This window comes from Sus scrofa, chromosome 1, assembly GCF_000003025.6.
Source record: "Sus scrofa isolate TJ Tabasco breed Duroc chromosome 1, Sscrofa11.1, whole genome shotgun sequence".
Taxonomy (NCBI): Eukaryota; Metazoa; Chordata; class Mammalia; order Artiodactyla; family Suidae; genus Sus; species Sus scrofa.
The window spans coordinates 42,117,087-42,135,384 of NC_010443.5; the positions used below are offsets into that span (position 1 = coordinate 42,117,087).

Below are 18,298 nucleotides of genomic sequence, written 5' to 3' on the forward strand. Positions count from 1 at the left end.
TATGTTGTAGTCTGAAACCAATGTTATATAGCTATAGCTCAAAAATTACATAACATGTAAAAGAGAAAAAACACTTAAACTTCTGAATTTTTGTAGTAGAGGGTGAAGCAGTAATATTTATTTGATACATATAATTACCTCTTTGAAATCAGAAACATAAAAGCCTGCAACTAATAAAATTCATACTTGTAATTACACTGAGAGCTTTTTTTTAAATTTTTTTATTTTCCCACTGTACAGCAAGGGGGTCAGGTTATCCTTACATGTATACATTACAATTACATTTTTTCCCCCACCCTTTGTTCTGTTGCAACATGAGTATCTAGACAAAGTTCTCATGCTCAACATCGCTGATTATAAGAGAAATGCAAATCAAAACTACCATGAGATACCACCTCACACCAGTCAGAATGGCCATCATTAATAAATCCACAAATAACAAGTGCTGGAGGGGCTGTGGAGAAAAGGGAACCCTCCTGCACTGTTGGTGGGAATATAAACTGGTACAGCCACTATGGAGAACAGTTTGGAGATACCTTAGAAATCTATACATAGAACTTCCATATGACCCCGCAATCCCACTCTTGGGCATCTATCCGGACAAAGCTCTACTTAAAAGAGACACATGCACCCACATGTTCATTGCAGCACTATTCACAATAGTCAGGACATGGAAACAACCCAAATGCCCATTGACAGATGATTGGATTCGGAAGATGTGGTATATATACACAATGAGAGCTTTTAATCATAGTAAAATTATGCATCCTTTACAATCCTCAATTTTCACATCTATAAAATATAATAATTCATGGATTTCTTTTGGAGACCAAGTTTCTTATAAAACTGTATAAACTTTAAATAAGCATTTAAATTATTATTATTAAAACCTATGAGGTTATAATTTTCTTTTGGAAGTGGAGCAAGGAGTGCCTTTTCTGGCTATGTTTGGGTAAGGTAACATTGGAAAAGATGAAGCAAATCACACTTTCTTCAATATCCCACTCTATTCATTCTGGAACCAAGCCAAAATAAGCCAGTAGAAATCATGTAGAACAGAAGTAGGAAAAGATGAAAATGAAAAAAAATGACACAAAGACCTCTGTTCTGGGTTTAAAGTGAGTGGGTTTTCCTGGTTCTTTGATAAATAATTTATTCCCTTATTGAAGTCTGATATAGTGCTACAGTTTTGTAACTTTGAGATTCAGTTTGAACAGTAAAAAAGGCTGATTTGCAATACTTCAGGTATCTCTTTCCCCTTCTGTGACCATTAGCCAGAAATTTTGCAATGATTTACAAAGACAAGATGTTTCACAATCATTTTGATGTGACTGCCACTGCAACGCAATTTGAAAGGCCAAAGGGGATCTCAAATGCTCCCTGAATCATAGAAAGCATTTGGAGGTAGAACTTCCCATAAACAAAAGAAGCTATGTTATATGAGTAACTATGCTGAATTATGAGTAAACCAGAGGTTAGTAGTCATATGAAATAACTGATATATCCATAAAGTTGCCCCTAATTTAAAATTTAATAATCTTGCTTTCTCAAGATCAATTTTAGTCAATGCATTTATTACATAGCAAATTTGAGTTTCATTAGTTTAGAGCAATTTTTTCTTCTAATTTATCAAAATAAAATATAAAACATGATATAAATTATTTAGTCTTGACTTCTTTTGTCACCAAAAGCAGAGGTTTCCTCTACAGACTATGAGAAAAAAAGTACAATGTACCTTCCAATGCCATTTTTCAATGAAATAAAGCTCAGCCCCAAATAAGTAGGAGTGGTGCCAGACATAGTGGAGAATGATCTGGATCCAGAGCTCTGGAGAGAGCAGAGAAGACCTCTGTGGCTGCCTATTTGGGAATGAGTCAGAAAGGTTCATTTTCCTATGTGTGAAAGCAAAAATTCTGATTTACAAATAATTGTATGGTGATAAACTGGTGACAAAACTGCCCTGGATCCATTTGTTTCTGTAAGAAGCAGAAAAATCAGGACTAATTATGAAATCACACAGAAAATCTATATTTATAGGAAGTAGTCTGTCCCTATGGAAGCAGGATCAGGGAGCAAGAGGAATGAGAAACTTTATATTAAGAATCACCTACTCTGGGAGTTCCCATCATGGCTAAGCAGTAATGAACCCGACTAGCATCCATAAGGATGCGGGTTTGATCCCAGGCCTCACTCAGTGGGTTAAGGATCTGGCATTGCCCTGAGCTATGGTGTAGGTCACAGACATGGCTCAGATACCACGTTGCTGTGGCTGTGGCATAGGCCAGTGGCTATTGCTCCAATTCCACTCCTAGCATGGGAACCTCCCTATGTCGCAGGTGTGGCCCTACGAATACAAAAAGGCAAAAAAAAAAAAAAAAATCACCTACTCTGATTAGTTGTACTAAAATTTAAGTTTAATGAACCTAAACAAAAAATCCTGCTAGCCCAGAATACGGTCCTGGATTCTGTTTTGCAGTAAGCTCACCAAATTATTTTTTTTCCAAAATATTCTTCTCAATGTATAAGCAATATTTGATATATACACACCCTTTGAAACTGGAGAGAACACTCTTTTTGAAACATTATATTCACTTGACTTCCAGGATAACAACTAATTCTCTTCCTTTATCACTGGTGGCTAACTTTTGTAGTCTCCTTGGTTATAGCGTTCAAGGGTTCATTCCTTAGACCTGTTTTCATTTCTAGTGACACTTACTCTCACATTCTATTATGTATTCTTAACATCAACAGAGAAAAGGATAAAGAAGAATTATATATATATATGTGTGCATATATATATATATAGTGGAATATTATTCAGTCATAAAAAGGAACAGAATAATACCATTTGCAGCAACATGGGTGGACATAGAGATTCTCATACTGAGTGAAATCAGACAGAGAAAGACAGATATCATATGATATCACTTATATGTGGGATCTAATAAGACATGATACATAAGAACTAATTATATAAAACAGAAACAAACTCAGATTTCAAAACCAATCTTATTGCTATCCTAGGGTAAACTGTGGGGAGAGGGGGGAATTAGGCAGATGGGAATAACATACACACACTACATTATAAAATAGATAATTAACAATAATGTGTTCTATAGCACAGGGAAATCTATTCAGTATTTTGTAATATCCTGTATGGGAAAAAAGGATACACATATTATTTTGCTGTACACTTGAAAATAATACAACATTGTAAGTCAACTATACTCCAATAAAATTAATTTAAAGAGACTTTAAATACTACATATACGCAGATGTTTCAAATTTACATTTTTAGCTCACACTTATCACTATATTTCATATTCAACATGCTTAAGTTAAAACTCCATATTTAACATGTTCAACACCAAATTATTTTTCCCCCCAAACAGCTTCTTTCCTTCATTGCTTTCATCTAAATAAATAGAAACACCACATTTCTGTTGGCTCAAAAAAAAAAAAAAAGCTCAAACCTTACCTTGACTCTTCCTTCAGACTCTACATATTATCTATAAATAAATCCTGACAATGCACTTTCCAAGTACATTAAACATGTAATAATTTTGTGACATTTTAACCATGGCATTTGCTAGAGTCTAAAAAAAAAAGACTTTAGTGACTATCAGATGCAAGAAAATATGATATGCACATACAGAAATGCATATGCTAAAAAGAAAGAATTATATGGACAGTCAACCTTAATTGAGGTTTTCTTCCCATTTATAAAATTTTATTGAAGTATAGTTGTTTTACAGTGTTGTTATAATTTCTGCTGTAAAACAAAGTGATTCAGGTGAGGTTTAACTGCAAGTAATTTCTGCAGATAAATTAATGTACCAGGTACCTGACTGGGCTGACTCTTAAGTGGAAAGAATGATCTGAGGATGACCCAAGTTAGCATTCAGTCTGTGATTTCAGTGAATTAGCATATATGAAGTTCTGGAGATACTCTTCTCAATTTTATATGAAAAGTTGACAATAATATCAACCACTAAGTAGAACTTCACCATTCTCCAAGTAACAACAACAAAAAAAATTACGGGTACGGTAAGGTAAAATAGTAAAAAAATGGTTTGTATTTTTAGTCCTTTCAGTTAAAATACACTATTAAATTCCAAATAGAGGAGTTTCCATTGTGGTTCAGTGGGTTATGGATGTGACTACTATCCATGAGGATGCAGGTTCAATCCCTGGCCTCACAGAGTGGATTAAGGATCCAGCAACACCATGAGCTGTGCTGTAGTTCACAGACATAGCTCAGATCCTACGTTGCTGTGGCTGTGGCTGTGGCACAGTCTGGCAGCTACATCTCAATTTCAATCCCTAGATCCCATATACGGCAGGTGTGGCCATAAAAAGAAAAAAAAGCAAATGTAGGGAAAATTACACATACTATCATTTGCAGAGAAGGAAAAGTTAAAAAAAGGCCATTTATACAGCATATATAAGCTTTAGTAGCAAGTATTTAAATCATTGATATGCTTTGTCAATTGACTATCAGTTGAGTCTTTCCTGTGTGTCCTGAACCTAATAATGGAAAGGTATGCCCTTCTGTTAAATCAGAGGAAAATGTAAACTAGTGCTTTGAAAGAAGGCTGCAAAAATCAATTAATATAATCCATCATATCAATAGGCTAAAGAAGAAAAATCATACATCATACCAATAAATTCAGAAAAGCCATTTGACAAAATCCAACACACATTCATTATAAAAACTCTAAGTATACTAGGCATAGAGAACTGCCTCAACTTGATAAAAAATATCTACACAAAATTTATAACTAGCATTATATATAAAACAATTGAAAAAGTAAAAGTTTTCCTACTAAGACCAGAAACAAGGCAAGGATATTCCCTCTCACCACTGCTTTTCAACTTCATATTAGAAGATAATGCAATAAAACACAAGGACATTCTTTACAGAATGAGAACAAAATATTTTAAAATTTGTATGGAAACACAAAAGACCACAAATATCCAAAGCAATATTGAAAAAGAAAAACAGAACTGGAGGAATCAGGCTCCATGACTTCAGACTATACTGCAAAACTACAATCATAAAACAGTATGGTACTGGCACAAAAACAGAAATATTGATCAACAGGACAGTATAAAAAGCCCAGAAATAAAGTCAAGCACCTATGGTCAAGTAATCTAAGACAAAGGAGGCAAGAACATACAGTAGAGAAAGAGAGTCCCTTCAATAGCTGCTAGAAAACTTGACAGCTACATGTAAAAGAATGAAATTAAAATATTCTCTAAGAACATACACAGAAATATACTCAAAATGAATTAAAGAGCTAAATGTAATGCTAGATACAATAAAACTCCTACAGGAAAACATAGGCAGAATGCTCTTTGGCATGTATTACAGCCACATCTTGCTCAATCCACTTCCTAAAATAATGACAACAAAAACAAAAATAAACAAATGTGACCTAATTAAACTCAAAAGATTTTGCATAGCAAAGAAAAACATAAAAGAAAAAAAAAAAAAGCCCACAGCATGGGAGAAAATGTTGCAAAAGGATGCAACCTAAAAGGGCCTAATCTCCAAAATATACAAAATACTCACACAATTCAACAACAACAGAAAACAAATGACCCAATCAAAAAAATACCTAAATTTCTCCAAAAAAGACATATGGATAGCCCATAGGTACATGAAAAGATGCTCAACATCACTAATTGTTTGAGAAATGCAAATCAAAACCACAATGAGGAACCACCTCACACAGGTCAGAATGACCATAATTAACATGTCTATAAATAACAAATGTTGGAGAGGGTATGGAGAAAAGGGAATTCTCATTCACTGTTGGTAGGAATATAAACTGGTGCAACCAATGGAAAACAGAATGGAGGTTTTTCAGAAAACTAAATATAAAACTACCATATGACCCAGCAATCCCACTCTTGGGCATATATCTGGACCAAACTTTCACTGAAGAAGATGACTGAACCCCTGAGTTTACTGCAGCACTATTCACAATAGCCAAGACATGGAAGCAGTCTAAATGTCCATGTTTCAAGAAGATGTAGTACATATATAGAGTAGAATACTATTCAGCCACAAAAAGAAACAAAATAATGGCATTTGCAGCAACATGAATGCAACTAGAGTCTCATACTAAGTGAAGTAAGTCAGAAACAGAAAGACAAATACCGTATTATATTACTTATATGTGGAAATCTAAAATATGGCACAAATGAACCTATCTACAAAACAGAAATGGATTCACTACATAGAGAACAGACTTGTGGTTGCCAAGGGAGAAGGGGGGAGGAAGTGTGATGGATAGGAGTTCGGTGTTGGTAGATGCAAACTATTACATTTAGAACAAATAAGGCGCTCCTGTCGTGGCTCAGCGGTTAATGAATCCGACTAGGAACCATGAGGTTGCGGGTTCGATCCCTGCTCTTGCTCAGTGGGTTAACGATCCGGCGTTGCCTTGAGCTATGGTGTAGGTCGCAGATGCGGCTCGGATCCTGCGTTGCTGTGGCTCTGGCGTAGGCTGGCAGCTATAGCTCTGATTAGACCCCTAGCCTGGGAACCTCCATATGCCGTGGGAGTGGCACAAGAAATAGCAAAAAGACAAAAAAAAAAAAAAAAAAAAAAAAAAAAAAGAACAGATAAGCAATGAGGTCCTACTGTACAGCACAGGGAACTACATACAATTTCTTGGGATAGAACATGATGGAAGATAGTATGAGAAAAAGAATATATATGCATGTATGACTGGGTCATTCATTCAAATAGCAGAATTTGACACTACACTGTAGATCAACTATACTTTAATAAAAACAAAATTTTAAAAACCACTAGAAGAAAAAAAACCTCATCAGTAAGAAAACAAACAACCCAATTAAAAATGCGACTAAGATCTTAACAGAGACTTCACAAAGAAAATATATTGAGAGTAAGTATGCATATATAAGATGCTCCTTGTCCTATGCCATCAGGAAAATGTAAATTAAAATGAGATACCACTACACAATTTATTAGAATTGTCAAAATTCAGAATACTAACTACACCAAATATTAGTGAGGTTGGGAGCAACAGAAACTCTCATTGATTTCTGGTAGGAATGCAAAGTGGTATAGCCACTTTGGAAGGTACTTTCTTTCAAAAAATAAACATTCCCTTAGCATACAATCCAGTAGTTGTGCTCCTTGTTATTTACCAAAGTATTGAAAACTTATACATGCACAAAAATCAGTACACAGAAGTTTAGAGCAGCTTTATTTATAATTACCAAAACTTGGAAGCAACTTTCAGTTGGTGAATGGATAAATAAATATTAATATATACAGACAATGAGACACTATTCAGCACTAAAAAGAAGTGAGCTACCAAGCCATGAAAAGACATGAAGGAAACTTAAATGCATATTACTAAGTAAAAGAAGCCAATCTGGAAAGGCTACATTCTATATAATTTCAACTATACAGCATTCTAGAGAAGGAGACACACATACACACACATACACACACACACAAATCAGAAGTTTCCAGTGATTAGAGGGTAAGAGGTGATGAATTGGTGGAACACAGAGGATTTTTAGTTTCACAGATAGTGAAACTATTGCATGTGATATAGCGAGGTGAGGTGGAAACATTTCCTTGAGTTTGGAAAATGATGACAAGTAACTCGTGACTCAGTAACAAAAACAGCATATAATGATATTAGCCATGCATAAACGGAAATGGGATTCCATTCAGAAGTCATGATAACATGGTAGATTCACCATCTAAATATATTTTCTTCTTCCTTGATTACTTTAATAAGACACTTAACTTTTTGGTATTGACTCATTTGTTTCAAAGCCCCAGTCACTGACAGAAATAAATGATTATCCCCATAGCAATGGAAAAAAAAATGCAAGAATCATTTAACGAGTTCGGACTAGAAATTTTAATTTTTTATATTCACAAAGATTAGTTTACTTAATTGTAATTAATAATTCATGTTAAATTTTATAATATAAATCAATCATTATGCAACAATCTGACTTATACAAACTCCTGATATATTTTAAAATTTATCCTCAGTATTAACAGAAGACTCTTCTAAAACAATCTCTAGGAGTTCCCGGCATGGCTCAGTGGTTAACAAGTCCAACTAGGAACCATGAGGTTGCCAGTTCCATCCCTGGCCTTGCTCAGTGGGTTAGGGATCCGGCGTTGCTGTGAGCTGTGGGGTAGGTCGCAGACGTGGCTCGAATCCTGAGTTGCTGTTGCTTTCGCACAGCTGGCGGCTACAGCTCCGATTAGACCCCTAGCCTGGGAACCTTCATATGCCACTGAAGCAGCCCTAGAAAAGGCAAAAAGAGAAAAAAAATAAAAATAAAACAATCTCTAGAAAGGAATCTACAGTACCTGAAGTTATTTTTGCTCAGTGCTTGAGTGAACATATTTTTCTTACAAAAAACCCAGCTATTTTGGTAAATCCTTTAGAGGCCATAACATATAAAATGAAAAAATGTTTAAGTAGGCTTACATAAAGTGACATAAAAAATATTGAAAAGCTCTGACTTTTTTTCCTTAAAGATTTGAAAGTTCTAATGGTATTGTTTGTAATCACATGAAATGCCACATCTGCATCATTCTTTACTTTGAATCTCTATTAAATTTTGCCTAAAAACACCACACAGTGAAAATTTTGTGGGTTTTTTTTTTATTTTTCTGAGGTATTAGTAAATACAGGTAGTTATCAAACTGAACTCATGAGGGATATTTGGTAGGAAAACCAAAATTGACAAGTATCATATTGGTATGACTGCAGTGCAGCTTCAAGTTTACTGAGAGATACTGAATTTAAGTAAGAATATGCACCTTAGCAGTCTCCTGTGTCTTATTTACAAAATGACTCTATAACCACTTTCACTTACTCCTTAATTCAGAAAAGCTGACTGCAACTGTACAGTTTAAGTTTTGTATAAATTCGCAACAGTGGAAATCATTTAATCCCAAATATGGCAACAAGCATTCCCAGGTAAATTACCTTATGCCAAATTCCACTCATTAATATTTTAGAATTTCAAGAAGTTCCTGAAATAGTACAAGAACAGTCTCACAAGAGTACCCTACAACTTAGAAAGCAAGCTGTCAAAGACAGACTACAACTGCAACTAAATGCAAAATTCTAAAGAATTTCTATAGTTGATTGATAAAAAATGTCATCAGCAATGTTGTTGCATTCATATCATTCCAGAAGGTTTCACAGAGATTAATGGGATACTGAATACCTATAATTCTGCCCAAACCAGATTGTTACATAACGTCTATGTGCAAAAATAAACATGTCCTTTAGACTCATGGAAATTTCTTAGTAATAGCAACTAATTTAGAATAAACGCCTACATTTCTTGAATGAAAGAAAAGAGAGTTCTAAGGAATAGGAAAAACAGAGTGAAAAGTGAGGCAAATAAGGAGTATGTCTTTTAACTATAATCTCCACGTTTTAAAAACGTTTTTCATCTCTAAAACAGCTTCATGACAACATGCCCAAGTAAATGATAAAAACAATTAGTATCATTCCTACCTCTCTTTTGTACTAGTGGGAGCATCATCTGGGGATGGTTTTCTGGAATCAATTAATCTTTTCTTCCTAGTTTTTTCTAATTCATAGAGATAAGCCTGTGGAAAAACATCAAGAAAAACGTATTATCCAAGTGGCCCCTTTGAGAATTCCTTAGAGGTTATCTATTCTCCAATAGGGAATGTCAAGTATATTTATATATTGGCAAGTCACACACAGTATAGCCAAAAAGTTTCCATGATTGCTATATTGTTATTATGAAATTCACAGTAATTTAGACCATTTCTATAAAATAGCTATCAATGAAACACTTATAAAGTAATAAACTAAAACAAATATACTTTGTAAAAAAATTTAAGAACACTAATTGTAAATTATAAAAAAAACTTAAAGTCTCTCTTCATATAATGTGAGGAGAGTATACTCTACAATTCAGTGTATAACAATTATTTTCATAAAAGTTATTTTGCTTATGTTCTATGATATGTTAGAGAATGTGCAAATGGAAGCTAAACAGACATATCCTTCATAAGTGTACTTAATTAGCATAAACACATATAAGGAAATCAGGTACAAATATCAAAGCTTTGCTTTAACATTAGTATAGTCAGAAAAACAGAGGTGTATTGTGAGTTACAAGTTCATAGGCAAGGTGAAAGGCAATAAGGTTACTTTCTGGATCCAGGGAAATATGTAAACACTTGAAGATTACTTTTTCACAAGGTGAAAAATTTGTTTGGCTTTTGTAATTTTTCCAACACTTCATATGATTCATGGGCCCTCATGGACATTCTGATTTAGACACTTTACACTTTTTAGCTCTTTCATAGAAACACACATACAGAGAAAATGTCCAAAGCCCTGTTAGAATACATTTATCTTATTTCAATCTGTAATGTCATCAAAAGGTTAATTTGAAAAGTGACTTCATTTTAATTGCTTCAGGTATTAGGCCAACCAAGAGTTTGGAGAGTTTTTCTTAGACACCTAATTTTGTAAAATGTATCAACTTAAAAATCATGAAAAAGGTAAAACTAAAATGTCTCTATTGTTTTTATCCACTTTAAAAATTATATTTAAATTTATTTAAAATATCACTTATAAAAATGTCAATTAAACAAGGGTATATTAAGTAAAGTTTACATGTCCTATTTCATCAGTTACTAATACATTATTTTCTATTTATGAGAGATGATATTTAAATAACCATCTAGGTATTTTTTTTCTTATGCAGTTTCACACACCTTTATAGCACAGTCAGATGGATATTTAAAATAAAAATGAGATCACATGATAGAAATTTCTGCAAATTAAAAAAAATTCCCTCATGAAACAAAAAGTCATGAATATCTTTTCACATTATCACAAAGCTATCTCATTCATTTTTTAAAGGGTGCAGAGTATCATGCAGTACAGAAGTACTGGTATTTAATCAAACATTTCCAAGAGATGGGCATACATTTTTTTTTTTTTGCAAAATTCTCTTAAAATACATGATCCTGAATATTCTTATATGGAAGTAGCTGAAATGAACACATATACAAGAATCTCTGTGATCTGAATATTTTAAAAAGGGTTTCTAATCCATAGTATTTGCATTTAAAATTTTGATACTTATTCATAAGTAGACCTTAAAAAATTATAACATATTTCTATCAAAATTATATGAAGACATGCACATTTCATATTTAATACTAGATACCATCCATCCCAATATGATATGTAAGAAATGGAATTCATTGATATGAAACATTTTGCTTTTCACTGATTTTTAGTGACTCTGAGCAGTTTTTTAGGTACTTATTGACCATCTGTGTGATCTATAACATAGTTAGATACTATCCATTATCTATGTATGCTCAGCCAATTTTTTCCTAAACTGCTTGAGGATTTTATAAAGTTTTCTAAAATGTATTTATATATAATGGATAATATTTTATTTACCAAGTACTTTTCATGTCTTTATTCTTTTTTCTTGTCTTTTTTTTTTTTTTTTCCCTAGGGCCACACCTGCAGCATATGGAGGTTCCCAGGCTAGGGGTCTAATTGGAGCTGTAGTTGCTGGCCTACACCACAGTCACAACAACGCCAGATCCCAGACGTGTCTGCAGCCTTCACCACAGCTCACGGCAATGCCAGATCCTTAACCCACTGAGCGAGGCCAGGGATCGAACCCTCAACCTCATGGTTGCTAGACGGATTCATTTCTGCTGTACCACGACGAGAACTCCTCATGTCTTTATTCTTAACCTGCGCCTTTTACATTGCACATTTTATATTTTAATGTGCTTATTTGAAATTTTGCATTACCAAACCCACCAATCTATTGCTTTACAATTTAAAACTTAAGTAGAAATAGAAATACTATCTTTTTACTAATTATGAAACACTTCTCTTGTATCCCAAACTAGAGTGTTCACATTTTTTTCTGCATTTAAGTTATTTGAGCATTTTCAATTTTGGTATAGTTTTATCCAGGGATTTAACATTATTTTTTGACCCAGATAACTTTTCTAAAAGCATTTATTTAAATGTTTAAGTTTTCACTTCTACTTTAATCTCTTTAAGATCTCAGTTTTCTTTAGCCTGTTTTGAATCCATCTAAATAATTATCTACATTTCCTCTGCAATTGTACCCTTATCTGTGCCTCAATTTATTAACCAATCTATACGAATAAAAAAATCTGTCCACAATTAAGTAACACTTGTAGTAAAGAAAAGACAGGCAGACACAAATACACAATTTGTTGTTTTCAATTCAATCCAAAGAATTCACTTGGCCTAAAACTGGAATGTACGTTTACACTCAATTATATAAATGTGAGATATTTAAAATAACATAAAATATGTTCAATCACTATTACTCTATAGAACACCTCTAAAAATAGTTGTTGACATTTTCCAGAAAGTCAAAGTTAATGTTTGTCACTACAGGTCTTTAAACAACAAATTTTAAAAGGAAATGGGGAAACAAGCCAGCAATCAATTCAATATGCTTGTGCATCCCACTGCTGTGCAGAGGCATCCGTCATTCAGCAGTGAATAAACTCATCCGGCTTCTACCAGGGGGCATTGTTGGACCCAACAGTGAACATTAAAGAAAAAGCGAATTGCAGGCTAGAGAATTAACAAGAGGAAATGAGAGAGAAGGAAAACATTGTTCTAATCATTCTTTAAGCCCTTATAATTATGAAGTTAAATCATTCCTTGAGGGTTATTATAGTGATGGCCATATAATGGAGAGGGGGTTGGCAGATTAGGATAAGATATGCTGTTTCTAAGCTTGCATAAAAAGTAAATTTAGAGAAAAGTATCAAGAAAATGATTTCTTTTAAAGAGAAAAACATCATTTTGATTTTAGTCTAGCAATTCAATAATTCTTTACTGAGAGAAAAGTTAGAAGCTCTTTCTGAAGCAATTTTGAGCAAATGTATAGGAAATAGAGATGAACTTGTTATTTGAGTAATTGTTAATGAAATTGGACCCTTGAAGTTGCATTATCCAAATGTTTATTACTATTATTATTATTACCAAACCAAATGCTTTTGGCATTGTTTTTATATTTAAAGTGGCTTATTCCCATTTTCAAATCCTACAATGACTGTTGCTAAGACTTAGTAACAAGTTGAAAATAAACCAACTTCCTTTTAAAAATGTTTTAGATCTCAGCCAAACTGACATTGTCCCACTCCATAAATTCATTATTTTTTAAATAACATGGAAGTGAAATTCACATAACACAAAATTAACCATTTTAGAGTGAGTAATTCAGTGGTATTTAGTACATTCAAAATGTGGCACAGCTAACACCTCTCTCTAGTTCCAAAGCATTTCATCATTCCAAAGTATAATGTTACACTTTAAGCAAGTTACCCCCCCATTCACTATTTCCCCTTTTCCCTAGCAACCACCATACTGTATTCCATCTCTATGGATTGCTCTATTCTGGGCATTTCAATTAAGTGGAATCATATAATATGGGACCTTTAGTGTCTCAGCTATTGTGAATAGTTCTGCTATGAACGTATGTGTACTTGTTTGATGCCTGTTTACAAAATTCTTTTTGTTATATACTTAGGAGCGGAACTGTAGGATCATATGGTAATTCTATATCTAACTTTTTTTTTTTTTTTTTTTTTTTTTGCTGTTTTTAGGGCTGCACCCAGGGCATATGGAAGTTCCCAGGCTAGGGGTTAAATTGGAGCTGTGGCTGCTGGTACTCCACAGCCAAAGCAATGCCAGATCCAAGCCACGCCCACAGTCTACACCACAGCTCATGGTAACACCAGATTCCCAACCCTCTGAGCAAGGCCAGGGATCGAACTCCCTTCCTTATGGATATTAGTCAAGTTCATTACCACAGAGCCACAATGGGAACTCCTATGTTTAACTTTTGGAGGAAGCATCAAACTCTTTTACACAGAAGCTGAATCATACCCACCACCAATATATCAGGGTTTCAATTCTTCCACAGGCCTACCAGCTTTTGTTATTTTCTGTTATTTTTGTTGTTGCTACTCTTTTGCTGTGTTTTTTATTTTATTTATTTTTTAATGGCTGCATCCACAGCAGATGGAAGTTCCCAGGCCAGGGATTGAATGTGAGCCACAGCTGTGACCCATGGCAGAACTGTGCAACACCAGACCCTTAACCCACTGTGCTGGGCCAGAGATCAAACCCGCACTGCCACAGAGACAATGCCAGATCCTTAACTACTGTGTCACAGTGGGAAGTCCTTTGCTATATTTTTAAAATATATACTACCCCCCCCAATCTCAGTGGGTATGAAGTGATAGCTTATTGTGGGTTTGATTTGCATTTATCTAGTAACTAATTATGTAGAGCATCTTTTTATGTGTTTATTGACCATATATATCTCTCGAGAAATGTCTATTCAACATTTGTATTTGTAAGTCCCATGAAATGGAATGTAAATTTTTAAAATTTAGTTTATCTGTATTATTCTTCAAACATCCATTCTATCATTCTATTCCTTTATCCCAAGAGAAAAATAAAAGGCTCTCACTGTTTTATTTTACATAATCCTTTATTTTAATTCAAAAGACGTATGGAAAATGCCTCAGGAATATATAATTTGGAAAGCTGGATGGATCTCACATATGGAGGAGGCAACCAACTAAATCTTTGGAGGCTAATCAGGAAATTGTGTGAACTCAAAAAGATTTTACCCTTCATGCCCATGTGGTGAAATGGAGAGGTAATTAAAGGAATTTAAGTCATAAGTGAATGGTAACAACAGCTGAGTGCCAACTAATGTGGCATAAAATCTAGCAAATGGCCTTGTCTTTTCTCTGAATTTTAGTTGCCCGAAGGTATGTCTCACTTCACAGAGCAAAATACTGGAAAAACAAACCTTCATTGAAGTCTACTTCCACATATCCCTAGAAAGTCAATGCTTACTAGATATATGGAGAAGTTTCTTTGCCATAATGAAGCAAATATCTTAAACATATCTTAAGCCACATCACAAACATAAAATGCCTATCAATATACCAAGGACTAGTACTTCCCTGTTTCTTTTCTCCGAGAATTGTATTTCTATAACCTAAAAACATTCTGGCTTCCAGGTTGACTTATTAACTCTTCTAAAGAAACAATCTTTATTGGTTTTGAAAATAACTTCTAATTGACTTATTTTTAAATATTTCTTTATTAAAAATATGGTTACACTTATGAGTCTAGATAACAGAAATTCTTAAGAGTTTTAGTTCACCCATTTATTTATTCACCCCAATATATTTTTAAATGTCTCATAGGGGTTGGACACCATTCTAAGGTTTGGAGATTTAAAATGAATCCAACAAAGACTTGTCTCTTAGGAAGAAGCTCAGTCCAGTCAAACAGATAAAATAAGAAAATAGAGAGTTATAATATGGTCTAATAAGTGCTAAAATCATTATAAATGCAAGGTGCTCTAAGAGGAAGAACTATATTCCAGATAGAAGAACTCATGAAATTTTCCACAAAAGGGGAAACTTGAGCTAAGTCTTATAGGACAGGTATAGCAGGGAAATACAGCTGAAATTATCTTCATAAATACAATGCTTTTGCTGCCCAAGGATGTTTGATATGCTCTTCTCTCCCATCAGCTACCACAATGCATTATCTTTTATTGCAGATTCTGTCATCTGTCCTGAGACTCTCACTGATAGCAGCCATAGCACCACATTTTCACCCAAAGCATAGAGGGTGATAAATATAAGGTCACAGTTGCCTTTGTTCTCATCAAATTCAAAGTCATTAATTGACTCAGTGGAAGCTTTAGGAATACATAGACTGGTACAAAAGTAAACAAACATACTGAAAAAAAATTGTTGTGTCATTGTTAACATATTATTAATGGATGTAAAATTAAGCTAACTACTACAGACTCTTAAAGCAGTTATAGATTAAGTTAAAACTATCATGTAGAGCAATTTCATTTGGATAAATTTCAGATTTATAAAGCAAGCCAATATTACGGTTTAAACTCAATTATTTTGTTCTAATATTTAAATGATTTGATTGAAATCAAAATACAAAATTTTAGAATATATAAAGCATATTTTTCCAAGAAATTAAATATTGTCAATACCTTTTTCCTTACCTTGATCCCTTTTATGTCTGAAATCTTGTAAAGGGAGCTATGAGTTTTATAAATATTATTTTCTATATATTAATGGATCCTTGTTAAATCAATATGGGTGATATATCCACACATTTCTACGCTGCTGAGAAGTATTTCTTTCTCTTAAGATACTGATAGAATTTATTTTCCAGCTTAAAAATTCACAGAGCTGGGAGCTCCCCTTGTGGCTCAGTGGGTTACGAACCCAACTAGTATTCATAAAAATGCAAGTTCAATCCCTGGCCTAACTCAGTGGGTTAAGGATCTGGTGTTACAGTGATCTGTGGTGTAGGTTGCAGATTTGGCTTGGATCTGGTGTTGTGGCTGTGGCATAGGCCAGAGGCTGCAGCTCTGATCTGACCACTAGTTTGGGAACTTCCATACGCCTCAGGTGTGGCCTCAAAAAGAAAAAAGAAAAAAAATTCACAGTGCTAACACAAATGGACTCATACAAAATAATAGTATCTCTTTCCTTCATTTATCTATTGCAAAATATAATTTTAACAATTAACAAACTTCAGAGTAAATAAAATTTTGTTCAATATCATTTTTCTGAAAACATTGAGCAACTAAACATCAAATTATAATATGGTCTGTTAAATGATAAAATCATTATAAATGCAAGGTGCTATAAGAGGAAGAACTATATTCCAGATATAGTTCTACACCACACATCATGGCTTGGGGAATTCATGTATGTTTGTGCTTTGTCTTACCTCAAATTAAGGTCATAAATGTATACTTACTACTTGCCCTTCAACACTTTCAGTGATGATATTTGTTAATTATTTAGTGGGAAAATTTCCTAATCATTACTGAAGTATTACATGCTGTACTTCAACATGAAGTACTCCATCATTACTCCATGTTGTTAAATAAGAGTCAGAACAAATATTTTCCTTGAAAGAAAGACAAACTTCACCCAGAAAACTGAAGTAAAACTCATAACAGTTTATAATCTCATGTGGTTCACTTTGTGCATCTCAAGCTGCCTAAGGCAATTATAAACGACAAATGAAGTACAAATGTCTTGAGGCAACAGATGAGAGAAAATAAAATAGGACATGTAGGGAATATATGATTAAAATATTTGTTTTTCTCATTTCGTTTAGAACCAAAAGGTAACTGACAGATTAGAGTAGTATTATACTCTATAATAATAATATAGAGTAATATTGCACAGGCTATGTTCCAGATAAGTGCTGCTTAGAAATTGTAGGTTCCTTTCCCTACAATTACCCAGCATTCTCTTGCATGGTAGAGGTTCTGCCCCAGACATAGCAGACTAAGAATACTAGGTGCTGTCTTTGATTTTTGACAGTTTGATTATAAAGTTTCATTTGAAATCCTTTTGACCTGAACCAGTTTATGATCCTTTTTAGCTTTTGTGTACTTTATATGCCAATATCTTTCCCAGATATTTCAGCCATTATTTCTTTAAATAAAATTTCTGCCACTTTCTCTCTTATCCTGAAATTGTAATAATGTATATATTTTTACTTTTATGATATCCCATAAATTACACAGGCTTTCATCATGTCTCTCCTTTGCTTTCTTTTTTCTTTTGTCTCCTCTGACTGCATCATTTCAAATGATTTTCCATTCACATAGTCTTCCTTCTGCTTGATCAATTTTGTTCTCAATGCTCTCCATCGAGGGGTTTTTGTTTTTTGGAGTTTGTTTGTTTGTTTGTTTTGCTTTTTAGGCCTACATCCACAGCATACAGAGGTTCCCATGCTAGAGGTCAAATTGGAGCTGTGCCTGCTGCCCTAGACCACAGCCACAGCAATATGGGATCTGAGCTGCATCTGCAACCTACACCACACATCATGGCAATGTAGGATCTTTAACCCACTGAGCAAGGCCAGGGATCAAACCTGTGTCCTCAAAGATACTAGTCAGATTCATTAACTCCTGAGCCATGATGGAAACTTCTCTGTTGTGTTTTTTATTATATTCATTTTATTCTTCAGTTCTAGAATTTATTTTTGCTTTTTCATTTCTATGTATTTGATAAACTTCATGTCTTGTTCATGAATTTTCTTGATTCATTAGTTGTCTATATATAATCTCTCATAACTCACTGAGTGTCCATAAAACAATTATTTTGAATTCCTTGTTAGGCAGT

At 33.8% G+C, this 18,298-nt stretch overlaps 1 long non-coding RNA gene across 1 annotated transcript in view; it reads right to left on the minus strand.

The window, feature by feature from the left end:
• LOC106506546 overlaps positions 8,291-18,298 on the minus strand; it is a 218,782-nt gene continuing 208,774 nt past the window's right edge. Inside the window, exon 4 of the long non-coding RNA XR_002343136.1 lies at positions 8,291-9,640. This is a non-coding gene — a long non-coding RNA (uncharacterized LOC106506546). The remainder of the gene's footprint in view (positions 9,641-18,298) is intronic.